This window comes from Canis lupus, chromosome X, assembly GCF_003254725.2.
Source record: "Canis lupus dingo isolate Sandy chromosome X, ASM325472v2, whole genome shotgun sequence".
NCBI classification, from domain to species: Eukaryota; Metazoa; Chordata; class Mammalia; order Carnivora; family Canidae; genus Canis; species Canis lupus.
Genome location: NC_064281.1, coordinates 4,457,396 through 4,480,815, shown reverse-complemented (window position 1 = coordinate 4,480,815; position 23,420 = coordinate 4,457,396). Strand labels below are relative to the sequence as shown.

The following is a 23,420-nucleotide window of genomic DNA, read 5'->3' as shown; positions in this document are numbered from 1 at the left end:
TCAAGGATGATTGCTGAGAAAAGCATCAACAGCAATATCATTTTCCAGGCAAGAAATATCTGAGCTGGAGATGGGTTTCCTTCCTTCTTTCCTTCCTTCTTTCCTTCTTCCTTCCTTCCTTCTTTCCTTCTTCCTTCCTTCCTTCCTTCCTTCCTTCCTTCCTTCCTTCCTTCCTTCCTTCCTTCCTTCCTTCCTTCCTTTTTTCCTTTCTTCCTTCCTTCTTCCCTCCTTTCTTTCCTTCCTTCTTCCCTCCTACCCTCCTTCCTCCCTTTTTTGTCCCTGAAGTCTTCAATTTGCCACCGATTGAATTGCTGCAGAATCTACAGGCAGACAGATTTCCAATTCAACAAATCCTCAGTGTCCACGCTCGCCCATGCTGCTGTGGCTCTGCAGGTTGCAAGCACATCTTTTCCCACTTCTTTGTACCCGACATTCAGTTTTGGGGTGTCCTACCTCCAGCAGCATCCTCAGGGGACTGCCTGGGTTTGGGATAATGGAACAGAGAAGGAGGACCAGGCGCCCAAATGCCCTCCTCTCTGTGCATCTCCATCATATCCTTCCCCCACATCCCAAATCGTAGCCAGCACTTGCATACAGGGTAAAGATGAATGCTCATCTCCCAGACCTTAGAGGTGAAGGAAAAACAAAACCACGAAGTCACTGTTTCTGCTGCAGGGCCCTCCAGAAGCCGGGCTGAGGCTGGGATTTTGCAGAAGTCACATTCTCTGGGCCCTCTCTTCCTTCCTGTCCTGTGTTCTCACTCCTTGGCTGGCTTTCCCTCCCTGAACCCCAGGAATCCTAGCCCAGAGTCTGCATGTGGTGGGGGAATCTGACCTGAGTCTTAGGCTGTAGGAGGCACTATGCCGGGTATCAGGAATGTTCCTTCTTCACCCCTAACTCCTAAGGGCCCCTGCTCACGTAGTTGGATACCGTCCTCTGGCACAAATATCTTAAGCCAATGCACCAAATATCTGCAGTAAGAAAATTGTATAAATAACATGCACAGAAAAAGTAGGTCTGTAGTCACTTACATTCTCTCTAATCTTCCCAACTGGCTATAGGCCATCTCATGTTTGGGGTAACGGGGGTGGGGGTGGGGTCTCCTGCAGGACATCATAACAATTGCCTGACACCTAAACTAACCAAAGTGTTCCTTCAGGACAGGATATTTCTCTCTGGTTTCATCCAGTGATTGAGATAGCAAATGAGAGTAGGGCCTGATTGATTAATACGACCACCTCTGCTCTCAGATCAATACAGTCTGAACTGCCTCCAAAATACAATTTTTATCTATTTACCCGGCATCGATCAGACCCTGGTAAACTGATTCAGAATGATACAGAATAATTTATGAAACAAAATGTCAGCGTACATGACAGGCACGAGGAGGAAAGTCACAGGGGCCTGTTCAGCTCAGCCCACCTCGGCCACTGAGGAGGTACCTGGGAAGCCAGGCATTTTATCACATGGTAATTTCTGTTGGAATTAGCGAAAAGTGATTTCAGACAGGTCCCAGCTAGGCTTCAGCATAAACGTCCTAAACCCTTCTACAGGAGGGATTTGCATGTGGAATTAGCTGGAAGCTTTCCTCCCTTCTAGCTCGCTGTGGTGGAGCGCTAATTGCTTGCATAATGGCAAGTGGCTGATATCAAAATGCTTTCCTTGTATTAGACTTTGTTTCACATCTATGTGTGCTCCTGTTCAGGTTGTTAATGATACTTTAGAGTTACACTGATTATCTTCACTTTTATTAGCGATTAAGCCTGAGCCTGTTATGTACATTTTATTTTCCATTCTTCAACTCTGATGACACGTCTTGCATACTAATTATCTCACTGGATGGGTATTAAATACTTCGGAAGCCAGATGGTTTTGAAGGAGTGCTACTTTGAAAGGAAATGTAATCCACTGTACCTACATGTGAAAAAAACGACACTTTAAAACTTCAACAAGAAAATATATTAAAATGCGGTTATGACTTTGAGTAGTAAAAGTTTTCTTAACTGGTACAAAGAATACAAATCAAGAAGGAAATGACTGATGTGTTGATAACTTCGAAATTATACAATAAATTCCGTAGCCTTAACTGTAACGACCAATAATAAACAAAACACATAAAACACAGCTGATATTGTTTTTTTGTGCATAAAACAGATGAAACTTTTATATCGATAATATATAATTAAGATACATATTATATAACCACATATATTTTAGGACACAACTTATATAGAAGTATATACAATAGAAGATATTTGGCATCACTAATATATGCATATATCTGTGTACGTGTATAAGCTTCAATAAAAAACAAAAGCCACAGAAAACTGGCAAAGAATATCAACAGGAAATTCTCAGAAAAGGTTATCCGGATAGCTAATAAATACACAAAAAGATATCTGAATGCACCAATAGTCACAGGAATGTAAATGAAAACACCAGCGAGGTGTTCTTCACAACAAGATCAACAACTATTAAGAAGTCGGCCACAGTCCAATTGTCAGAAGCTGGTTCAAACTCTATACCATAGGGCGATACAAGGACGTTCCTGCCCCCTGAGCCAAAAGTTTCATTCCCAATTACATATTTTAAAGAACCACTTGGATCTGTGTTCAAAACAACCATGTATAGGCAGCTTCCTTGAGGCATTTCCTAGAACAGCAGAAAATTGGAAACAACTTTCCATCAACAGAGAAACCAAGTCATATGTTGGATATTCTTTTTTTTTTTTTTTCACATGTTGGATATTCAAGCAATGAAAGAACTGTCCAGCAGATCAAAGGAATCAACTAGAGATAGGCCAACATTCCAAAATCTCTAACACAAATGGGGGGACACAGATCATAAGTACCAGAAGGCTATGCTCACTATGATGCCATTGATGTAAAGCTTTAAATCGTGCAAAACAAGTCAAAATATTATTTCTGAAAAGATGGCACCCACAGCAACATTTTAAAGACAAATAATGAAAAATATATACCAAATTTAGGATCCATATTTTTCTGGGGGAAAGATAGGATGGGAATGAGTGGGGAAAGCATACAAAGACTATGTCAGCTCTGTTACTTTCTGTATACTTTAAAAATTTATTTATTTATTCATGAAAGACAGAGAGAGAGAGAGAGAAAGAAAGAGAGAGGCAGAGACATAGGCAGAGGGAGAAGCAGGCTCCATGCAGGGAGCCCGACGTGGGACTTGATCCCAGGTCTCAGGATCATACCCCGGGCCGAAGGCGGCGCTAAACCACTGGGCCGCCCGGGCTGCCCTGTTACTTTCTATAATTAAAGATGATGTGAGTTTGTCAATAATTCTCTGAGAAGTTACCCAACATAAATAAGTCATTACATATAATTGTATGCCAGACACTATTTATTTAGTGAAAATAAAAAAGCCTCATTATTTTCTCAAGGCAAATGATGTGTATCTAAACTACCCATGTCGGGCTCAGTGGTTGAGTATCTCCCTTCGGCTCAGGTCGTGATCCTGAGGCCCTGGAATTGAGTCCCACATTGGGCTCCCTGCATGGAGCCTGCTTCTCCTTCTGCCTGTGTCTCTGCCTCTCTCTCTGTGCCTCTCATGAATAAATAAATAAAATCTTAAGAAAAAAAAAACTATCCATGTCATAGGTTAGCAATGAACTGTCTACCAGCCCCCAAATTTTGCTCCATTTCTGTCCAGATAAATGTGTTCTGAGTAATTAAACATTCATTTGAGGTCGCTTCAAGGTAGACATGAGTGGAAACTTGACTCTGATGCTAAAGATAAAGATGAAATCAGAGTGCAACCAAAGACAGCATTTTCTTCTGAATTCTTGTGAGCCCTGCATCGCACCATGAGTGCGGATGTGAGAGCGTTACATGAGGGTTTCACTTAGAACTCAAGTTCCGGGCTTTATTTCCATACACTTGGTCTGGAGTGTGGAGATGATCACATGTCAGTATTCTCTTTCCTGTTTGGATTCACAAGGTCATCTCAAGTGACAGAAGTCCTATCGAGTTTTTAGTGAAGTAACTCCAACTTGGAAGGACACACATAGAAAGAAATATGCAGAAGAGCGGTTCTCAAAAGAGAAGAAGCAATTAACTTCCTGCTCTGTAAGAAAGTCTTTGCAAATCATTTTCAGGAATTGTAATAAGAAGGTCAGTTAAGTCTCAGGTATTAAGAGAATTCAAATCCTGTAATGTTTAACGTCTATGAATCTCATCAACAGTCACGGAATTATTAATCTGATAGTAAATATCCCAGAGTTATAACAAGTTGATATTTTTGAACTCAGACTTGCCTGATTTGAAACAGTTCCAAAAAGTGACTTCAACCAAAGCAGCACAGAGCTGCAGATTAGAGAGTTTATTCATAATCACAGCTGATTCTATTAAAGAAATTGTGCTTCCATCCAGAGCTAATGGCCTATGACCTCTGTGGACACATAATTTGAGTGTCATGCCCTATTTAGATGACTGACATACACAATGCTTCATGTCACTCATGAAGGTTGATATCATTTACTCTTAATTCTAAGGCTTATTGAATCTTAAAGATGTGACTCATGCAGAATAAAGGTAGCAAAATGAAAAGAAAGAACACAGCATCCAGGGTACGGCTTGGTGGACCGTGTTACACGGAAGGGAAAAGACACAAAGAACATTCCAGATGGAACACAAATGAGAGCTTCATGTCTGGCACCAGCACCAAGAATTGTTTTGTTGGATACCCTTTATAATACAAGCACTGGAGTATTAGGAATAGAACACACACATACCCAGTCCTCTTGCACACTACAGGTAATATGCACAGACACCTATATCGTTTTACGGATGGAAACCTCACTGTTGTTCTGCTTCTAGAGTAGTTACTAGAAGATTCTAAAGAAATATCATAAAACCAGAGCACTTCTTCTTTTTTTTTTTTTTTAAACCAGAGCACTTCTTTGAGGGTCAAGGTGTCCAATTAATAGCATCTGTCTGCCCCATCGAAGCTCTAAAGTAATTCAGAAAAAAAATGATTTATGGAGACCAAAGTGACATCAAAACAGCAGAGATTGGAGAAGGTTGTTTCTCTCAGGGGCCAACGTAGTGTTGACCCCAAAATCACAGTCATGCCTTCAGTTCCAGCCAGCACTGGATGGAAGTAGGCTTCCCTTTAAGGCTTTCCCTTCCACAACATGGAAAAGCAGACAGGATGGACTTTCCCCACAGGCTGCTGACTCCCAGAAGAAAGGGGAACAGCTGCAGCTGCTGGAAGCATGCCCCTTACAACTCAGATAAGGCACCGCACTTCCCATGGGGATTGGGTGGGAGCAGGCAATAAGGGAAAAGCAAGAGAAGTTCCAAGCTCTACAACCACCACTAGAAGGACATCGACCATGGTGAAGCATTTCCTCCTTCCTCAAATTCGAAGGAAAAAATTATTTATGCAAGGATCTGAAATCCACAGTTACTCAACATGACATCTCTCTGTCACACAGATATTTGTTCAAACACCTACTATGGGGATCCCTGGGTGGCACAGCGGTTTGGCGCCTGCCTTTGGCCCAGGGCGCGATCCTGGAGACCCGGGATCGAGTCCCACGTCGGGCTCCTGGTGCATGGAGCCTGCTTCTCCCTCTGCCTATGTCTCTGCCTCTCTCTCTCTCTCCCTGTGACTATCATAAATAAATAAAAATTAAAAAATATATATATATATAACACCTACTATGCACCATGTGCATAAATGCAGAAAGCGTGCACTCCCGTGTTCACACTCACTGGAGTATGTGGATCTCATTGACACGTGACGTAGCAAGGATTTCTTTATGCCCACGGTGTGCTCATAGAACAAGAAGAGTTGACAACCAATGAAACAGAGACTGTGGTAGCTACACAAGATTTAGATGTAGGTTTTACCCGTGAAATGAAGCAGAACAAACCAGTCTTGACAAAGCTGGCTGGGAACCTTAGGCTCCTTCACATGGTCCCAGAACTACCACGGTTTTAGAGCTACCCAGTGCATGGCCTCATGTTCTGGGGATGGGAGCAAGGGAGGAAAAGAGGAAGGAAAGGAGAAGGAAGGAAACAGAATACCATAAAGGCTGGAATGTCCACCTTGCTAATAATGCCAACACAGGTGAAATGGACATCTCCAACGGTTTTCAAGTTTTACCAACCATGGCCAACAGTTAACGGAGAAGCTGTGTAAGAGACACAGAGAAGTACTTACTCCAAGTCAGAAATATTTGAAGAGTTAGTGAATGGAAAATAAAAATATGAAAATATGATTTATAACAGTGATATTACTCATTGAAGAGGTAATGTTCTGAGCGATCGGATTAATCACCACTATTACTGGAACACAGGGACTCACTGGGCTACAAAGATACCTTTGTCTATAGAGAATAATGCTGCTAAATTTTTATAAAACATTAAATTAAAAATAACTTATGTGTATCTCTATGTATTTGCAATGTAATTTTAAAGTCAGTAGGCTCTATAAATTTTAATTTGTTAGAGATGCATAGCCCTTTCTACAAGAATAATTCTATGAAATCTTTTCCACTTACCTCTAGTTACACAGGTAAGATGAAATGATTTTCTTTTTTGCTACATACTTCAGTAAATTTAAATCCAAGCCAACTTCCTCTGAGAAGAAAATTCAGATATTAATTTTTCTTCAGTTTTATAAATATCCTTCTGTAGCTTTGAGTACAACTACTTCTTTTCATTTAAAGCTCTAGTATTAAAGAAATAAGAAGAAATTATAGTGGGAAAATCCAGTAACTACATGGTATGCTGTTACCTAATAGATTATAAAACTTAGGAACATTAGTTAAAGAACATTTTTTAAACCCGAGAAGTTCCATTTCCAGCATTATGGCCGATTGGATGTTGCAGGAACCCCATCCAGTACAGAAACTAAGAAAATGACAGATAAAATGTAAACTTTTTTTTTTTTTTAAGCAGATCTGTGCTGGTGACTGAGATTCAAGTACTCTGAAAGACAAGTCCCTGAGGTGAGCTAGCATGGAGGAGTGCCAGCCCTGAAGATGCTTCTCAATCACTGGCCACCACGAGCTGGTCATTTAAGGGGTCTATGTGCTGAAGACAGCAGTCGAAAGCTCTGGTCTGAAAAATGAAAGCACTGCTTGAAACTCTTGCATGGAAGGGAAGACTCAGGGTTACCAACTGGTATATCAATTCAATTCAATCCCAATCAAAAAACAAAACAAAACAAAACACCAAGGAGACTTTTATGGAAAGTGAGAAGCTGGTTCTAAAGTTTATATGGAAAAAAAAAAACATAAAAATAAAGTTTATATGGAAATTCAAAAGAGCTAGCAGAGACAAGATGTCCTTGAAGAAGAGCAAAGTTGGAAGATGTACACTACCACATTTGGGGACTTAGAATTGTGGAAATAAACAAAGACATCCCTCACTCTAAGTAAGAATAAGCCAAGGCTCTTCAGTCGGTTGAAGAAGCGGGAGGCATGCTCAGTAGAAGCAGGATATCTTAGGTGATTGGTCTGGGGAGCGTAGCTGTCTTTCCTAGGTTGGTCCTGAGTTGCAAGAAAGAAGAAAAGTTAGGGCTACTGGAAGACACTGACCAGGTCGTGAGCATTCCAGGCCAACTGCTGCAGAGCCTGGGGTTTAGCTTCTGCGCTGGTCCAAGCTCTATTTTCATATTTGATCTGGACATTGGCCATCTGATACTCAGTCTCTCAATATAAAGCTCATACTCATTAACATGGTATGGTCATGGCTCAAAACTAGAACCACAATGAGAGTCCTCAAAGAAACCCACGCTTAATTTAGGGTGAGACTGTGAATGCGGCTCAAGTGGGGGGAAAGAGGGTCTTTTTAATACATGGTGTGGGATCAGCTGGAGATTCTCACGGGGAAAAACTCTGATTAATATTAAACTTTAAAAGAATATTAAATATTAAAAGAATAAAAACTGGACAACTTCCAACTAGTTGCAGACACAATGGGAAGGGGATCAGAATATGGTACCCCAAAATACATCACTTTGGCATGAGGATCATTTTGAGCTACAGGTATGGAGAAGTAACAAACGCAGGAAGAGTTACTTGCCACCCAGTATCTACCTAAAAGCAGGGCGTACATGGCCCTCGGAGGACGTTCACCACACACCTGTCCGCCCAGAAAAGAGTGGCATTCCTTATCATCACAGGGGAGTGGACACCATGGTTAATTTTCAAAAACAGACCTTACTAAAATAGCCTGTACCTTGCACTAGTGGCCCCCTGCCCCTTTCCTAGTTCCTTTCACACCCCTGAGGCCCAAAGGGTATATAATCTTTCTTAAAAGGGTATATAAGTCCCTGAGTGAAATCATTTGTTTTCCTACCTTGCTGTGGACATAGAAATTAATAAAGATTCTGTGCCTTTTCTCTTGTTCATCTTTCTTTTGTTATTTTAACTCACACAGTCGCTTTGGCAGCACGTATGCTAATTCTCACACGCCCACGTAATGAACCTAAGAGGTGAGAGGAGAAATTTTTCTTCCCTAGTAAATGAAGTCAGGAAAGAGAATTAAACCTGGGTCCCATCTGAGAGCAGTTCGGGTTTGCATTTTCTTTCCTGTGCATCAATGAATGCAAAACTCATGGTTATAAAAAAAAAAAAATTCTAAGGGATCCATATTAATGAGCTGAATCTAATTATTAGTGTTGCAAAATAACAATAAGCAATCGCTAATGGAATACAATGGCCTGGCTTTTTAACGTGAGGCAATAAAAGAAGGTTAATCTGTGAATGGAGTCTGAGTTTGCAGGGGTGTAACTGTTCTTTCAAATAATAACCTCAAAATGAGTTTGTTCTTCACCAAATTTACTCTACATAAGCATCCAGATATGGGAGAGAGGGTAAGTTCTGAAGCTTGGATTCAGCAGTTAAAAGCTTGAAAGGGTTTGAATAAAGTGACATGACTTAATGCGATAATTACTGCGGTGTGCTCCCCACTACAGCAGCCTCAAAGCTTCCATGGCTGGCCACACATGCACCTGCCCAGAGCAGAGCCTCACACAAGAAATGCTCCATGGTCCCCATTGAGTGGTGTGTAAGGGCCCAAATCAGGCGGAGGCCCCCAGAAGGGTGCATTATGCAAGGGGACATTAAGAAATTAGTATCTTTATGAAATGACGGTCACAGCGTTGGCAGGTCAGAAGGAGAAGGATGATGGCTGTTTCTTTATCTGCAGGCAGACCCGGGCACACTTAGGCATCCGGGAGGGTCAGATCCTCCAAATACCTAAATCCACTCATGCAAAAAAGGCATTGGGCACATACATTCATGAGCACTTCGCCAAGTCTCCGAGAGGAGGGCCCCATGGTTCTCCAAGAGCCCATTCAGGCAAGTGGACCATGCCTGCTTTGACAGCGCTACGAAGAATTCGATGAATGTACTTGTTGTCATACCCAGGAAAGCCGAGCGAGAAACAATCCAAGCCTGACAGAAATGCAATCATTGCTTCAAATGAAACACTTAGGCACAAATGTAGGCCTCTATGTCCTGGGTCAAGTGCTCTAACTAGGGAGTCAGCGCCATCCTGTGTGTTTGGCAGAGACGTAGATTTCAAAGAGAGGAAAAGGATCTACGCTTTTCTGCAATAAATATTCTAAGCAGAGGGAAGAGAGAACATCTCAACCCTTATTTTTCTCGGGGACAATTAAGCCTCTTATTTTTTTATTTTGTATTTGCCCTTACAGCGCTGGGCCGGGGAGTCAACAGGAACGTCAAAGAGGAAGCTTCTGATGGGCTTCATATCATCCTTAGAAGCCCTCCGTCATTCACAATGTCCTCACATTTTCCAAAATGAATTCAGTTGCGCTAAGTGCTGAGACCGTCTTTGGAAACCCAGTTGGACAAGGTAGAAAAAGATATTTTAACTCTGCAGCCAAATTTAATGGTGTTTAAAAAAAAATCCAGTCCGTTCTTTGGCTCTGTGTGTGGGTCACTGCTGCTAGGATGGAACGGGGTTAGGGGTGTAAGGGAGATGAGCAGTGTTTGTGTCTGTCTGCTCGGTCTCCAAACCTCTAGAATGTTTGTTGACCTCTAGGATGTCAATAGAGACGCATCATCCAATGTGGCCCACACATTATAACGGTGTCAGGCTACAGGGATACCAATTAAGGAACTGATTTCAGAATTATTTTGACAACATGAGCACGTGAGAGAAATAAAAACTTATGGCTTGTCTTATGATTTAATGAGCACATCATTTATGCCATGCTCTACCCAACACAATATTCTCCAAATTCCGATGCTGAGAGCTATAACCAGAGATGTAAAATCAGAGAAGTACATGCTTCTTTCACCTAGGCTCCATCTGCGCTGTCATATAAAACACTTTATATTTTGTCACAAATAATCATCTGATTCAACCCGCACTTTGTAATCCTGACAGGAGAAGCTGCGCTGAGAAGTAGGGTCGGAGGCTCGCATGGGGCCTATGGCTTACTGAAAATCCGTAAGGAGGAGGAAGAAGACCATCTCCTCAGATTTGTGGAGTCTCAAAGCCAACAAAGCCACGTGTGCTGACTGATGCCAATGCTGACCATTGGTTCCATTTCTTTCCTTTGTGTTCTGGTTCTTTTATTTATTTATTATTTATTTATTTATTTATTTATTTATTTATTTATTTATTTATTTATTTATTTATTTATGATAGGCACACAGTGAGAGAGAGAGAGGCAGAGACACAGGCAGAGGGAGAAGCAGGCTCCATGCACCGGAAGCCTGACGTGGGATTTGATCCTGGGTCTCCAGGATCGCGCCCTGGGCCAAAGGCAGGCGCTAAACCGCTGCGCCACCCAAGGATCCCCTGTGTTCTGGTTCTTACAGCCGCTACGTAGAGCTCTGGGGCTGGCTGCGCGGCATAGGACCTGTAGAGGCAGTCATACAGGACCCCATGCTGGTTTAATGCCCTGCTGTCCTCACTGAAATTCTTGATAATTTTTTTTTCCTTGTACTTGTGTCTTGTGAGGGAAGTGCAATGGGACAATGGAGCATGCATGTGAGAAGAAATGCACACAGGATGTGTGTTCAGTGTTCCTCACTGCCCTGTTCACGTATAGCACGTGCAATGTTCCAACAGCACAGAGTTCTGGGGGACCCCCCAACAGATGGGAATCCATGAGGCTCAAAGTGAGGACGAGGTGAGCATGTCACATCTATAAGGAGTAAGTGTGAGTGTTGAGAGCTCAGAGAGGCCATGCCTTCCATATGAACCACAGTGTGCTTCAAATGCAAAAAGAAGGGAAGTGAATGACGTCCCGCAGAAATACAACCCTGGAACTCATTGTGGCCTTTCTCGTGGAACCTCGCAATCACTCGGGCTGAGATTGCTAACACTGAGGGAAAGACAAAGCTAGGTCAGCGCAGGATTCTTTTCCTACACCGTCCTTCCTCATCCGCAAACCAGTGGTGGGAGTATTGGCAGATTGGCAGATTGTGCACACAGAAAGAAAGCAAGATACAGTTTTGTGCAGGGTTTCCCCTTTTGTATTGTTCTGGTGAGAACAAAACACATATGAATGTACCAGCGATGAAATATAAATTGGGTAATTTCAGTGGTTCTGTATATAAGTTAAATGCTCTTATATTTGCATTTAAAACTGACATTGCGCAACAGAAAGATGAATGGTAATCCCCAAGCTAATAATTTAAAATTTTAATTTCCTTTACTTAGAACAACGTTGCATAGCGAATATAGAACACCATGACAAAGCAAGAGACAGAGTATGGAAGAAAGGACACAGCTTTACACCTCATTCCTTTGATAGCGTGTTTTTCCTACTTTTTGAACATGGGGCCTCACATTTTCATTTTGTGCTAGGGCTCCACACATTATGTAGCCAATCCTGTCTGGATCTGTATTCTTTATTTATATATTCCACCCACCTTTCTATTTTTTTTAAAAGATTTTATTTATTTATTCATGAGAGACACACACAGAAAGAGAGAGAGAAAGAGAGAGAGAGAGAGGCAGAGACACACGCAGAGGGAGAAGCAGGCTCCATGCTGGGAGCCCGATGTGGGACTGGATCCCAGGACTCCAGGTTCATGCCCTGGGCTGAAGGCGGTGCTAAACCGCTGAGCTACTCGGGCTGCCCTCCACCCACCTTTCTAGAAGCTAGATGTTATAAAGAAAATTCTTCCATTCTCTTCATGGGCAGCTTTTGTTTTTTAAGTAACCCTCTACACCCAACGTGGAGCTCGAACTCATGACCCGGAGATTGGGAGCCACATGCTCTACCGACTGAGGCAGCCAGGTGGCTCTTCATTGGCAGCTTTTATTTTTTTCACTTTGATATTCAAAAATATTCAGCATACGTATGCTGTACATACATTTACCTTTTGGGACATTTTACAATCAATCCCTTTAACAAGTACACTTGAAAGATGAACTGACAATCTTGCTTTCAGGAAGTCAGTCTTGTACATTTTTGCTAGAACATTAATTGTCTCTATATCCCTTCTGCACTGGAAACCTAGCACGGATACTTGACAATCTTTGCCAGATGCTTGCGTTGAGCTTACCCTAAGTCAGCAGTTCTCAATTCTGACTGCACATTAAAATGGCCTGGGTAAAAATAAATAAATAAATAAATAAATTAATTAATTAATTAAAAAATAATAAAATGAAATATAATATAAAAAATAAAATGAAATAAAATAAATAATAAAAAATAAAATAAAATAAAATAAAGAAAAAAAGAAAAGAAGAAAAGAAAAGAAAAGAAAAGAAAAGAAAAGAAAAGAAAAGAAAAGAAAAGAAAAGAAAAAATGGCCTGGGTAGCATCTATTAAAAAAAAAAACCGAAACTGAAACCAGTCCTAGGGCTTCACTGTAGACGAGGTACTCCAAATTCTCCAGAAGTCTAAAATACAATCAAAGTCAAGATAAGTTCCCTAAATCTGTGACATGTTTTGTAAGTCTGTCTGTGCACAAAAATATCATGAGCACCTTGCTGAAATCCCAGACTCCTAAACCAATTAATTGAGTCCTAAAGGGTAGAGACTGCACACATTTCAAAAGCACTCCCAGGTGATTCTTATGAGTAGGATCATTTAGAAAGCACTGCTCTAAGAGAGGAGACAGAAAGAAGAACGTGAAAAATGATCAGCAATGGAATTGCCAGTGATAAAAGGCTTTGAGGATAATGCTGTTTTTTTCTTTTTTTTTTTTTAATGCTGTTTTTCTAAACATACAAATGCTCCTGCATTGTGTATATATTTGCAACAAATTACTGTCAGCCTATGGGCTTCCACCAGCACGATTATTACCTTGTGGTTACTGGGGGTCAGGAATCCAGGTGTGCTTTAGCTGGGTCTTCTATTTCAGGGCCCCTCACACCGCTGCCAGCGAGGTGTGTCGGTCAGGGCAGTGGTCTCATCTGAGGCTCAACCGCTTCCGAGCTCCTATGGCTTGTTGGCAGAATGGAGACCTTGTGAACAACTGGACTAATAAGGGCCTCAGCTTCCCGTTGGCTGAACAAGGCCCTCAGTTCTCAGGGCGTCTGCAACATGGGAGCCTCCCTCTGCAGAGCCGGCAAAGGAGACTGGCTCCAAGTGATACGGGAATTAGAGCCTCATGCCGTATCATCGCAGAAGTGGCACCAAACCTCCTCTTTTGTGTTCTGTTGGTGTGAAGTGAGTCTCAGGTCCTTCCCACATGTAACACAAGGTAATTACATGAGGGTGTGGATTCTAGCAGTGGAGAACATTAGGAGCCAGCTTAGAGTCTGATAAAAGGTTGACCAGTGAAGCCACTAAGAGTGTACATCGTCTATAGGGAGAGCCCCTAGGTTCACGTGCCTGGCATCCCATCGTACCATCATGTAACCTTCACACCCCCTTAGCGTCACTGGTCCTCAGTTTTACAGATCTGCACAAGGGGGTTAAAGTGATGTGTTCTTTATGGTTATTGTTGAAATGGTCACCTGAATTACTATGTGCAATGAGCCTGGCAAAATGGGCAGCATGTATTAACAGCTCCGTGAATAAGAGGTTGGTATGGTAAGCATTTCCCCAAGAATATGGGTATGCCATATTCAAGGCTCCTTCTCTCCTTTGTCCCATATCAGCGAACGAGAAAATGTGATCTTGTACAGTGGGCTGATGATGCAGTGGTTTAGCAAGGAAAAGCGTGTTTGACCCTCTTAAGTGTGTACTCATAAAAGCTTGGTGCAAAAAAAACCAAAAACAACAAAAACAACACAGCGCTGTGCTTTTATCACATCTCTGCTACGGCGGCTCAGGACGGGGGGGTATAAATGCTTCAACGTGTACTTGTGCTTGGTGCAAATTGAATAGCATTGTGCGTCCATCACACCCCTGCTACTGGGGTTCAAAATGGCTTCATTCACACGTTCCCTGAACACGGATTGTGTCAGGCACTGTTTCCTAATGCGCCGATAACCCCACTGGCCAAAGCAAGGCAGCACACCCACACAACTGTAATAGGAGGAAGAGCGCAATCAATCGTTCAAGGCACCGACAAGCACAACACTGTGGCAGCTCAGAGGGGAGAGAATCGCGTCAGGCCCCAAATTCCATGTACGTAGCATCTAAGGAAAGGGCAGTAAATAAAATATGTCACTCCTGGAAAGTCTACAGGAAGCCTGTTACTCAACGAATGATGGGCGAGTGCATTTTTGGCTCAAAGAAGCGAAGCTTTAGTTGTTGTGCAGAATCCTGGCCTCTTCCGTGGTATTATTATTGCTCACGGCTGAGACTCAGCATCTGTTAGAGTCTTTCCACGGGGGTGGGTTGGACTCCCTTTTACTCACAACTTGGTTTAGAGGTCAAGATTGGTAACAGCACAAGCACCAAGAATATATGAAAAGATTCATTACTCATGTAATGAGTAATCTTTCCGGGGGAGAGCAGGGCAGGCTCCCAAACTGGTACAAAATGGCTCTAGAGAGGATGGAAAGAGGCAGCTGAGCTCCCCGCTGGGCAGGGCACGGGGTTGGCCCGATGGTTCCTGACACAGGCTGGGGCTTGCACAGCGTAAACCTCCCACCCTTGCCCACGGAGGCTGCCCCTGCGGCATTCTCATCATCTTGTTTGCAGGTAGGACCAGGGGGAGACCTTCTCCTTAAAAGCTGCCAGCAGGCAAATGTCAAAAATGGACACAGACCCTTTAGTACAGTATCTTATTTATGCACGTTCAGTGACCAGGTCAGAAGACTTCATCCACTTGCCCAGGGTCAGGAGCCACAGCAGGAATTCCAGAAATAGCAAGAATCCAGGCTACTTGTGCTCCAGGTTAAGCTTATGCCTGCTTTCCATGCAGAACAAAGGCTCTTCCCCTGCATGTGACCTCCTGAAATGCATAATCCAGGGTGGGGGATCACAGCCCCTCCTGACCACGTCGGAGAAGAAGATGAGCAGAGAGACCAAAAGTCAAAGTCTGGGGATGAGGGCTCAGCTATGACAAGATATAAAGCATCACTCACTTCCTCTTTTTTTTTGTTGTTATACCCAGGGATTAAATACAAGGATTCTACACAAGGATTTCTCAAAAAAAAAAAAAAAAAAAAAAAAAAAAAAGGCATTTTTATGTCTCAAATTAAACACAAGTATTCTTTGCAAAGATTCTCTAAAAAAAAAAAAAGGTATTTTTATGTCAGGGTTATGAATTCTGCCTCTCTAGAGGAGACAGCTTAAGGCTCTTTGTTATGACAGTATTATTATTTAAGAACCAGCGATCGGTATCATCCCCTCCTCTTCAGAGAGCTGGATTTCTTAGCAAACTGTGAAGAATAACACAAGTTTTCAGACAGGAGGGTCCTCCACTGAAGAGTCGGCCTCTTAGAAGATGTAAATAGAGGTCAAGAGGGATGGCCAAGGACGTAGCTTTCTGGGGTGCCTCTTACCTCCAGTTAGCAATGTCTTTCAAATGCGGATGAGAGAGTTTCAATTCCCGTTCTCCAGAACCCACTTCTCTTCCTCAGCAGCCAAACCCAAGTAGTCAACATAAGTGACAGAAACATCACATAGCAGATATTCTCTCTTGTAATTAAATCTTCTTTTAAAGTTTGCAAACGACCCTTTAAATAAACCTGAAAGGGGAAAATACCAGGCGATGCTTCCACTGTCTGAAAGGTTGTTTTGTCAGAGGTTTTTTTTTCTTTTTTCTTTTCTAGCAGACAGGCACTCATTTTTTTTTTTTAAAGAAAGTTTTTTTTTTTTTTTTTTTAAGATTTTATTTATTTATTCCTGAGAGGCAGAGACACAGGCAGAGGGAGAAGCAGGCTCCATGCAGGGAGCCCGACGTGGGACTCGACCCCGGGACCTCAGGATCACACCCTGGGTGGAAGGCAGGTGCTAAACCGCTGAGCCACCCAGGCTGCCCTCCAGACACGCACTCATGTGTCTACAGGCATCTGTTCTGGGCTGGGCCCTGGGGGTCAGGCATGGAAAATATACTGACAAATAGCCAGGAACATAAAGAAATAAGTTCAGGGTGCTAAGACATATGGTGAACAAAAATAAAATGCATGGTGTAAAATGAGCCGAAGCAATCTCAGACGGGATCGGGGATGTAATTCAACACATTCTTCAATACTGAGCCCAAAGGACACTTGCTTTATCAAGACGTCTTCAACATTTTCCTCTTTAGTTTATTGTACATGGCCATTTGGGCTGTTCCCTGGGTGAGATGATTACAAACAGTGCTGCTAAAAACCAAAAAAACAAAAAAAACATTCTTTTCGGATACCTGGGTGGCTCAGCGGTTGAGCGTCTGCCTTTGGCTCAGGGCATGATCCGGGGAGCCTGCTTCTCCCTCTGCCTGTGTCTCTCATGAATAAATAAATAAAATCTTAAAAAAAAAACACACACACATTCTTTTCTGCATGGACAGTAAACAAATGTGTGGTTTCTTAGACTGGAATTGCTAAGCCACAGGCTGTGCATGCACCGCGCTTTGGCAGGTGCTCTCCGTTTTACGGGCCAACCGGTGTGCACACCCATAAGAGTTCTAGTTGGTCCACATCTTCACCAACACTTAACATTGTCTGTCTTTTCCATTTTAGCAACTCCTGGAGGTTGTGTAGTGACCATCCCGTGGGCTCAGTTTGCATTCTCCTGATGGTTAATAAATTCGAGAAGCTTTAATTTTTGGTTATTTAGATGGTATCCTCTCAAGGTGCTTATTCACTACATCTTTTCAACTGTGTTTTCTGCATATCTGGTATTGATTTAAAGGTGTTCTTTATATATCCAGTATATAAGTCTTTTCTTTGTCATGTGTCACAACTACCTTCTCCACAACTGACCTCCTCACTCCGTGAATGTTGTGCATTAATGAACAGAAGTCATAAATATTTTTGCTTTTCACTGTGGCATGATTTAACTTTCCCTGATAAGGGCAGCCCCGGGTGGCTCAGCGGTTTAGCGCCACCTTCAACCCAGGGCATGATCCTGGAGTCTCGGGATCGAGTCCCGCGTCGGGCTCCTTGCATGGAGCCTGCTTCTCCCTCTGCCTGTGTCTCTGCCTCTCTCTCTCTCTCTTTCTATGTCTATCATAAATAAATAAATAAATAAATAAATTAATTAATTAATTAAAAAAAATTCCCTGATAACTACACCTCCCACCCCAAGCACTCAAAGGCACACATTTTCTTTCTTTCTTTTTTTTTTTTAAAGCACACATTTTCGTCCCAGTGTTTACTAAATGCATCCAGGACAGCTCCCGACAAGCTGCATCTTGAGTATTTGTTCATACACTTAAATCATCATCCACAGAGCATATAATCTTCACCACAACAGGACTATCCTCTTCATCACAGTAGGAGCATAACGACACTCCATTTCTATTTCTATAAATGTGAAGATTTAAGCAACACCATTTGTTTACTGTAAGAAAAAAAATCAGCAGGCAGTTTACAACATTTGAAATTGTAGAATAGTTTCGTATCCAATGAACACCCTCTCGATGCATTACAGGGGGTCTTTGTTCAATAGATTAATCCCCAATTTACCTGTGTTAGTCATTAGAGTTGCACTCAGTTGAGCCACATTCCGTTTATTTTCGTTCTGACATCCATCTGGGTTTGCCTCTGGGAAAGTGTAATTAGGAAAACGGTACGTCTTAGAAAGCTGGATCAAAGCGGCATGTTAGCTTCATCCCTGACAATCACGGTGGTTGAAAGGCCAGTTCAAAAAAAAAAAAAAAGAAAGAAAGAAAAGAAAAGAAAAAAAGAAAGAAAGGCCAGTTCACCGGGAACCTGCCTGCTTGGTGCAGTGCTCAGCAGAGACAACAACTCAGGGCGGAGAAACGTGGGCTGATGTCGAGTCGAGTAGGACAACATCGGGGCCGAGGACACGGCCGGGCCGGAGATGAAGGATCTGGGGGGCAGAGAAGGATGGACGGTCTTGTAACGACGAGATACCCCCGACTGGGAGGAAGACAGATGGATCACTAACGTGCCAGCGAGGCCCCAGGCCAGCTGTCAAAGACACCCCGGGTTTAAGGGGTGGGATCCCGAGGCCAACAGAGGCCCGCGGCCTGTGTCCACGTTCTACAAACGTCTCAGCCCCGACTTCTGATGGTGGCGTAAGTCCTCGCCAGCAGCTGCTGCCCTGTGCTGCCCGGGTCAGCGTTCACACACAACACCGACTTTCGAACTGAATGAAAATGCCAGGATCCGGGCTGCAGTCGATCCGGTTCCCAGGCATGCTGCTGCCGGCATCGCGGTAACCCTAGACGTGCCAGCAGGGGAGGAGGCCTCGAGCATCACAGGCGTGTCCAGGGCTTCACACAGACGAAGGTTCCGGAACGTTGCACAGGCCGCTGTTTCCTTGGTGGGGTCGCTAAGAGATGCATTTTATCTGATTTTTGGAAACCTCTCATCACGTTGCTAAGTAAGAAATAAGTTGTTTTCCTTGGATTTCTGCATGGAGACAGGTAGCATTCGCGTGCGCGAGAAATTACCTGGCCACCCCGTCCGAACCCAGATTTCAAATCAACACGTCTGCACGTGGCCCAAAGCTCTGCATTTCTAACAAACCCCCAGGAGACACACGCAGCTGGGCCGCAGATCGTATTTTGTGTCATAAGGGGCAAAACCCCCCGAAGCCAATGGGCAGCGTGCCACCGTTACGGGACATGCACCTGCATCCGTTTTCTGTGGCTGCTGTAACAAAGTGCCAGAGGCTGAGCAGCTTCAAGCGACACGCACTCACCAGCTCCCCGTTCTGCGTTTCCGGAGCGCAGTTCAGAAACGCCAAGTTGTCTGTTGAGGGTCTCCCAAGGCTGGAGGTACGCTGTCACCCAGGCTGGCTCGCTACGTGCAGGCTCTGGGAAGAATCCGTTTTCCAGGCATGCGGGTGCTGGGCAGGGTCCAGTGCCTGGAAGCTGCAGGGTGGAGGTCGCTGCCGCCCTTCTGGCTGCCAGCCGCGGGCTGCCCTTTGCTCCCGGGCCCACCTCTTCGGTCCCTGCATGAAGTCCCCTACGTCCCAGACCCAGAAGGGCGCCTGCAATCCAATGCATCCCGCTGCATTGCTTCTCTGCTGCTGCTGCGTCTGCCTCCCTCCGGGACTTTATACAGGTGATCAAAGGGGGCCCGTTCACACAATCCAGGATCGTCTCCCTAGTTCAAGATCCACAACTTTAATCAGATCTGCAAAGTCCCTTTTTGCCATGAACGTGTCACCTTCACGGCTTCTGGGGTCAGGGCGTGGAAATCTCTGGGTGGCTATCTTCCCGCCTGTCCTAATGCCAGACATTATCATTGTGTGATGGCCTCGAGGTCTATATCCTCATTGCTTTAGGGGGCAGGTGTGAGATAGGTCTCTGGGTCGCTCTCGGAAAGACTGCTACACCCAAACACATGCATGTGCATGCATACACACACGTGAGCACACACATACACAGCGTCCTTTCAAACTGCGTTCCTGCGCTCTAGCTGCCATGTACCACAGTCACCAAGTACCACAGTCACTACGGAGCTTAAGTAACAGAATTTCATTTTCTGACACACATTTTTTAAAAGATTTTATTCATTTATTTTAGAGGCAGAGAGCAGGGGCTGAGAGAGAGGGAGAAGCAGACTCCCCGCTGAGCAGGGAGCCTGACACGGGGCTCGATCCCAGGACCCCATGATCACGACCTGAGCTGAAGGCAGACGCGTCACCATCCGAGTCACCCAGGGGCCTCCTGACACACATTTTTTCCATCACCTGTGCACGTACCTATGTGCAAATGTCCTCTTCTCACCAGGACACCATGCATAGGACCCCCTTTTATATTAATTACCTCCGTAAACACCCCCGTCTGCAAATAACAGTCCATATTCTGAGGTGCTGGGGGCCAGAGCTCCAACACATGAATTTTGGGGGCACACAATTCAGCCATAATTCATCACACAGGAAGGGCCTAGTCACTGGTCCCATTGCCAACACTCATTTTTGCCTGCTTTTGAGCAAATCTAAGCACTAATGAAACTGCCCCGGAAGCTGAGCTTCCATTGTCTGCTCTCACAGCTCCAGGTATCTCAAATCTTTGCTCTTGCAAATGGACCCCCTCCTGCTGAGGGGACAGGGAGGCACTTAGAGAAAAGAGCTAGTCTGAGCAAGAAATAAAAAACAGATAAACCTGCATTCCTCATAATAGCTTTGCAAAAGACCTGAAACGGTTTCAATTATACGGTCGTGCCTGTTCCTTATTTGTACTTGAGTTATGCTCTGATGTCAGATTCTAGTAAAGCAAAGCAATTAGCTGGAAAGGGCTTAGCAGAAAGCACAGAACAGAGGCAGGTATAAAGAGTGAGAACTCACTCTCCAGTATTCAAATGCAAACTCCAACTGCAACAATCAATAGTTTGCATCTTTGTCAACAATAGTCAGAGCTGCTTCATTTTACATTTTACGTGTGGGTTGTAGACTCTTGTGTCACCAGGTTGGCTTTGTTCATGAGGCTACTGACCCAGCAGGGACGGGCTGTTTCCTGCCAGGTAGAACCAAATTGTCCTTATTCCACATATAGGCACACCCTGGGCCCTGTAGCAAGGCCTGCTGTGTGCTGAAAGGGAGATTCCAGGGTTAGCGGTTGGACTGTGGGCAAGGACTCCAGCCAGCACTCGCAGGTTTCTGATGCTCAAGCCTTGCTACTTCAGAAGACGGCTCTGGCCAGCTGTTCAAATCAGAAACAAGTGAAGGTCGCTTCAGACACCAAACCTATCCCCGGCTATCAAAATACCCTTGACCTCCACGTCTGTCACAACACACTGATTTTCTTTCTTCCTTAAGGTTAAATTAAGACTTCGTGCAGGATAAGGTCAGGCCTCTATGAGATGCGCAGTGGAGCTGTGTCTCCAAAGGTAGCAGCCTTCTCCGTTAGGGAAACCAAGGAGTAGGGCTGACGGATGCTGAAAAGAGAGACTGTCTCATGAAATGCACCAACAAACAAGATCTTGGGTAAGGCGATGGTATTTTGAGGCAAGTGAGCAAAATGGAGGAGGTAGGCCATTGGAAATAACTTGGCATCGAAATGAGTTAGAGTCACACATTCTGCCCACATTGGCTGAAAAAAGCACGTTACAACGGCATCTAAGCACAGGCAAGACTCCATGGATGACGCACAAGATGGCTCCAGGATGCCGGCAGGTGCATCTGTTTCCAGGTAACGTGCATATCTGGTGCAAGGTGCCGGGCTCTTCTTAACTCGGCCCAGGTGGCACCCACCTGCATGCACTGGAATGTCAAGGCCACACGCTAACGAATATGGCCTTCATTCTTGGTCACGGCCTTTGCATCCCTGTCCCATCTCTTATTCTCCCCTAATTTCTCACCTCCGTGTTCATCTCCCTGCCTTCAGGTTTTCACAGAGCAGTACCTGGGCCAACAGAGACATTCTTCCAAGTAGCATCAAGGAGGAGACCTTCCACGATCATTTCACCACCTCCCAAGATCCACTTCCCAGCAATGGGAACGTGGTAGAGAGCATCGCTCTCCAGAGTTCCAGGTGGGTCCCAGTTCCTGGTCACGAGTCACAGCCCCTGTTAGACCTCAGAGCTCTGAGGACCAGCCAATTCCATCACTGTCCTGGAATCAGCAGACTGGTTTTTAGAGCAGGAATCTCACCCAGCATCATCCTAATTGCACCAAGAAGGGACTTGGGAAAGGGGAAAGAAGAGAGAAGAAGCAAGACGGCAGGACATGGAAATGCAGCTTTGGGGGAACCCTGGACTGTTTAGGGCACAGACAATGGGGAGCACAATGAAAAGGAAGGGATGATAGAAAAAAGAAAATCTGCCTGAATTAAAATCTCGACCTCCCACACAGGATCATGAACCTAACCTCTCTCTCCTACGTTATGCAATCACTTAATTTTCATCACCCAAAGCTGTGAATCAGCTAAACTTTTTTTTCTAAATTTGACACAAATAACATAAGCATTTCCAACTATTATTTCTATTCAAAGAAGTGATTAATTCTCCTTATGCAAAATCAGATTTTTTTTTTTAAGATTTTACTTATTCATTCATGAGAGACAGAGAGAGAGAGACAGAGACACAGGAGGAGGGAGAAGCAGGCTCCATGCAGGGAGCCTGATGTGAGACTCGAACCCGGGACTCCAGGATCATGCCCTGGGCCGAAGGCAGATGCTAAACCACCGAGCCACCCAGGGATCCCATAATATCATATTTCTTGAACAAGAAAGCCAGGTTCATCATCCACACTAAATAATTCTGACTCGCTGTAGGCCCTCTTTGTCTCATGTTCCCTTAATTACTCTTATTTTAATTCCACATTAGAGCGCGGTACAACATTATGCTGTAAAACAAATGCTGTCAATAGGCTTTATTGTCACCAAACAAGAAGTCAAGCAGAAGTGCATTGTGAAATCTCCGGCCTGCTTACATACAGCAGCAAAAAATAAAAAAAAAAAGAAAGAAAGAAAGAAAAAGTGGCAACGCTTACTTCGTGCATATTTCTGGATGTTTGGGGAAAAGGGGTTTTATCCGCCCCAAACTATGTAGCTTGGGCTTCTTTCTATTGTGTCTGTTGTCAGATTTCGTCTGCTGAGTTTCTTATAATTGAAAAGAGGATTAGACTACATTTATAATTGTATCTATAAATATAATGGTTGAAAGTTTCTCTCTCCCCGTAGGGATAAGAGGAAGATTTGGAAGATATGCTCTGCATAAATTCGTATTTTCTCCTAAGATCAACTCTTTCCTCTTTCTGTCAAGCCTACCTTTTAATTTTTCCCCGTGGCCATGATCCTAAATTTGACTCAAGCCCTCAACCACGTTAAACACTGAAATGACAGCTGAGCTTAATATTACTGGAATTTAACAAGTCGAAATAGGCCTACTCCAAAAGGATGACATTTCTGCATATTGGCTCCGGATAGTCCTGAGTGCCATTTATTATTAATTGCTAGGGATATCAGGAATGTTTGTGAATGCCCA

At 43.9% G+C, this 23,420-nt stretch overlaps 1 long non-coding RNA gene across 2 annotated transcripts; it reads right to left on the bottom strand.

Moving 5' to 3' along the window:
- Window positions 1–240: 240 nt before the first annotated feature.
- LOC112652476 (uncharacterized) lies at window positions 241–18,461 on the bottom strand. 2 transcript variants are annotated; one of them, XR_003131495.3, is made up of 4 exons: window positions 17,985–18,461; window positions 6,536–6,614; window positions 835–1,914; window positions 241–479 (listed from the first exon to the last, which is right to left on the bottom strand). It is a non-coding gene; the product is annotated as an uncharacterized LOC112652476 (long non-coding RNA). The 2 variants fall into 2 exon arrangements; XR_003131490.3 differs by having other exon boundaries at window positions 241–1,914.
- Between the last annotated feature and the right edge of the window lie 4,959 nt (window positions 18,462–23,420).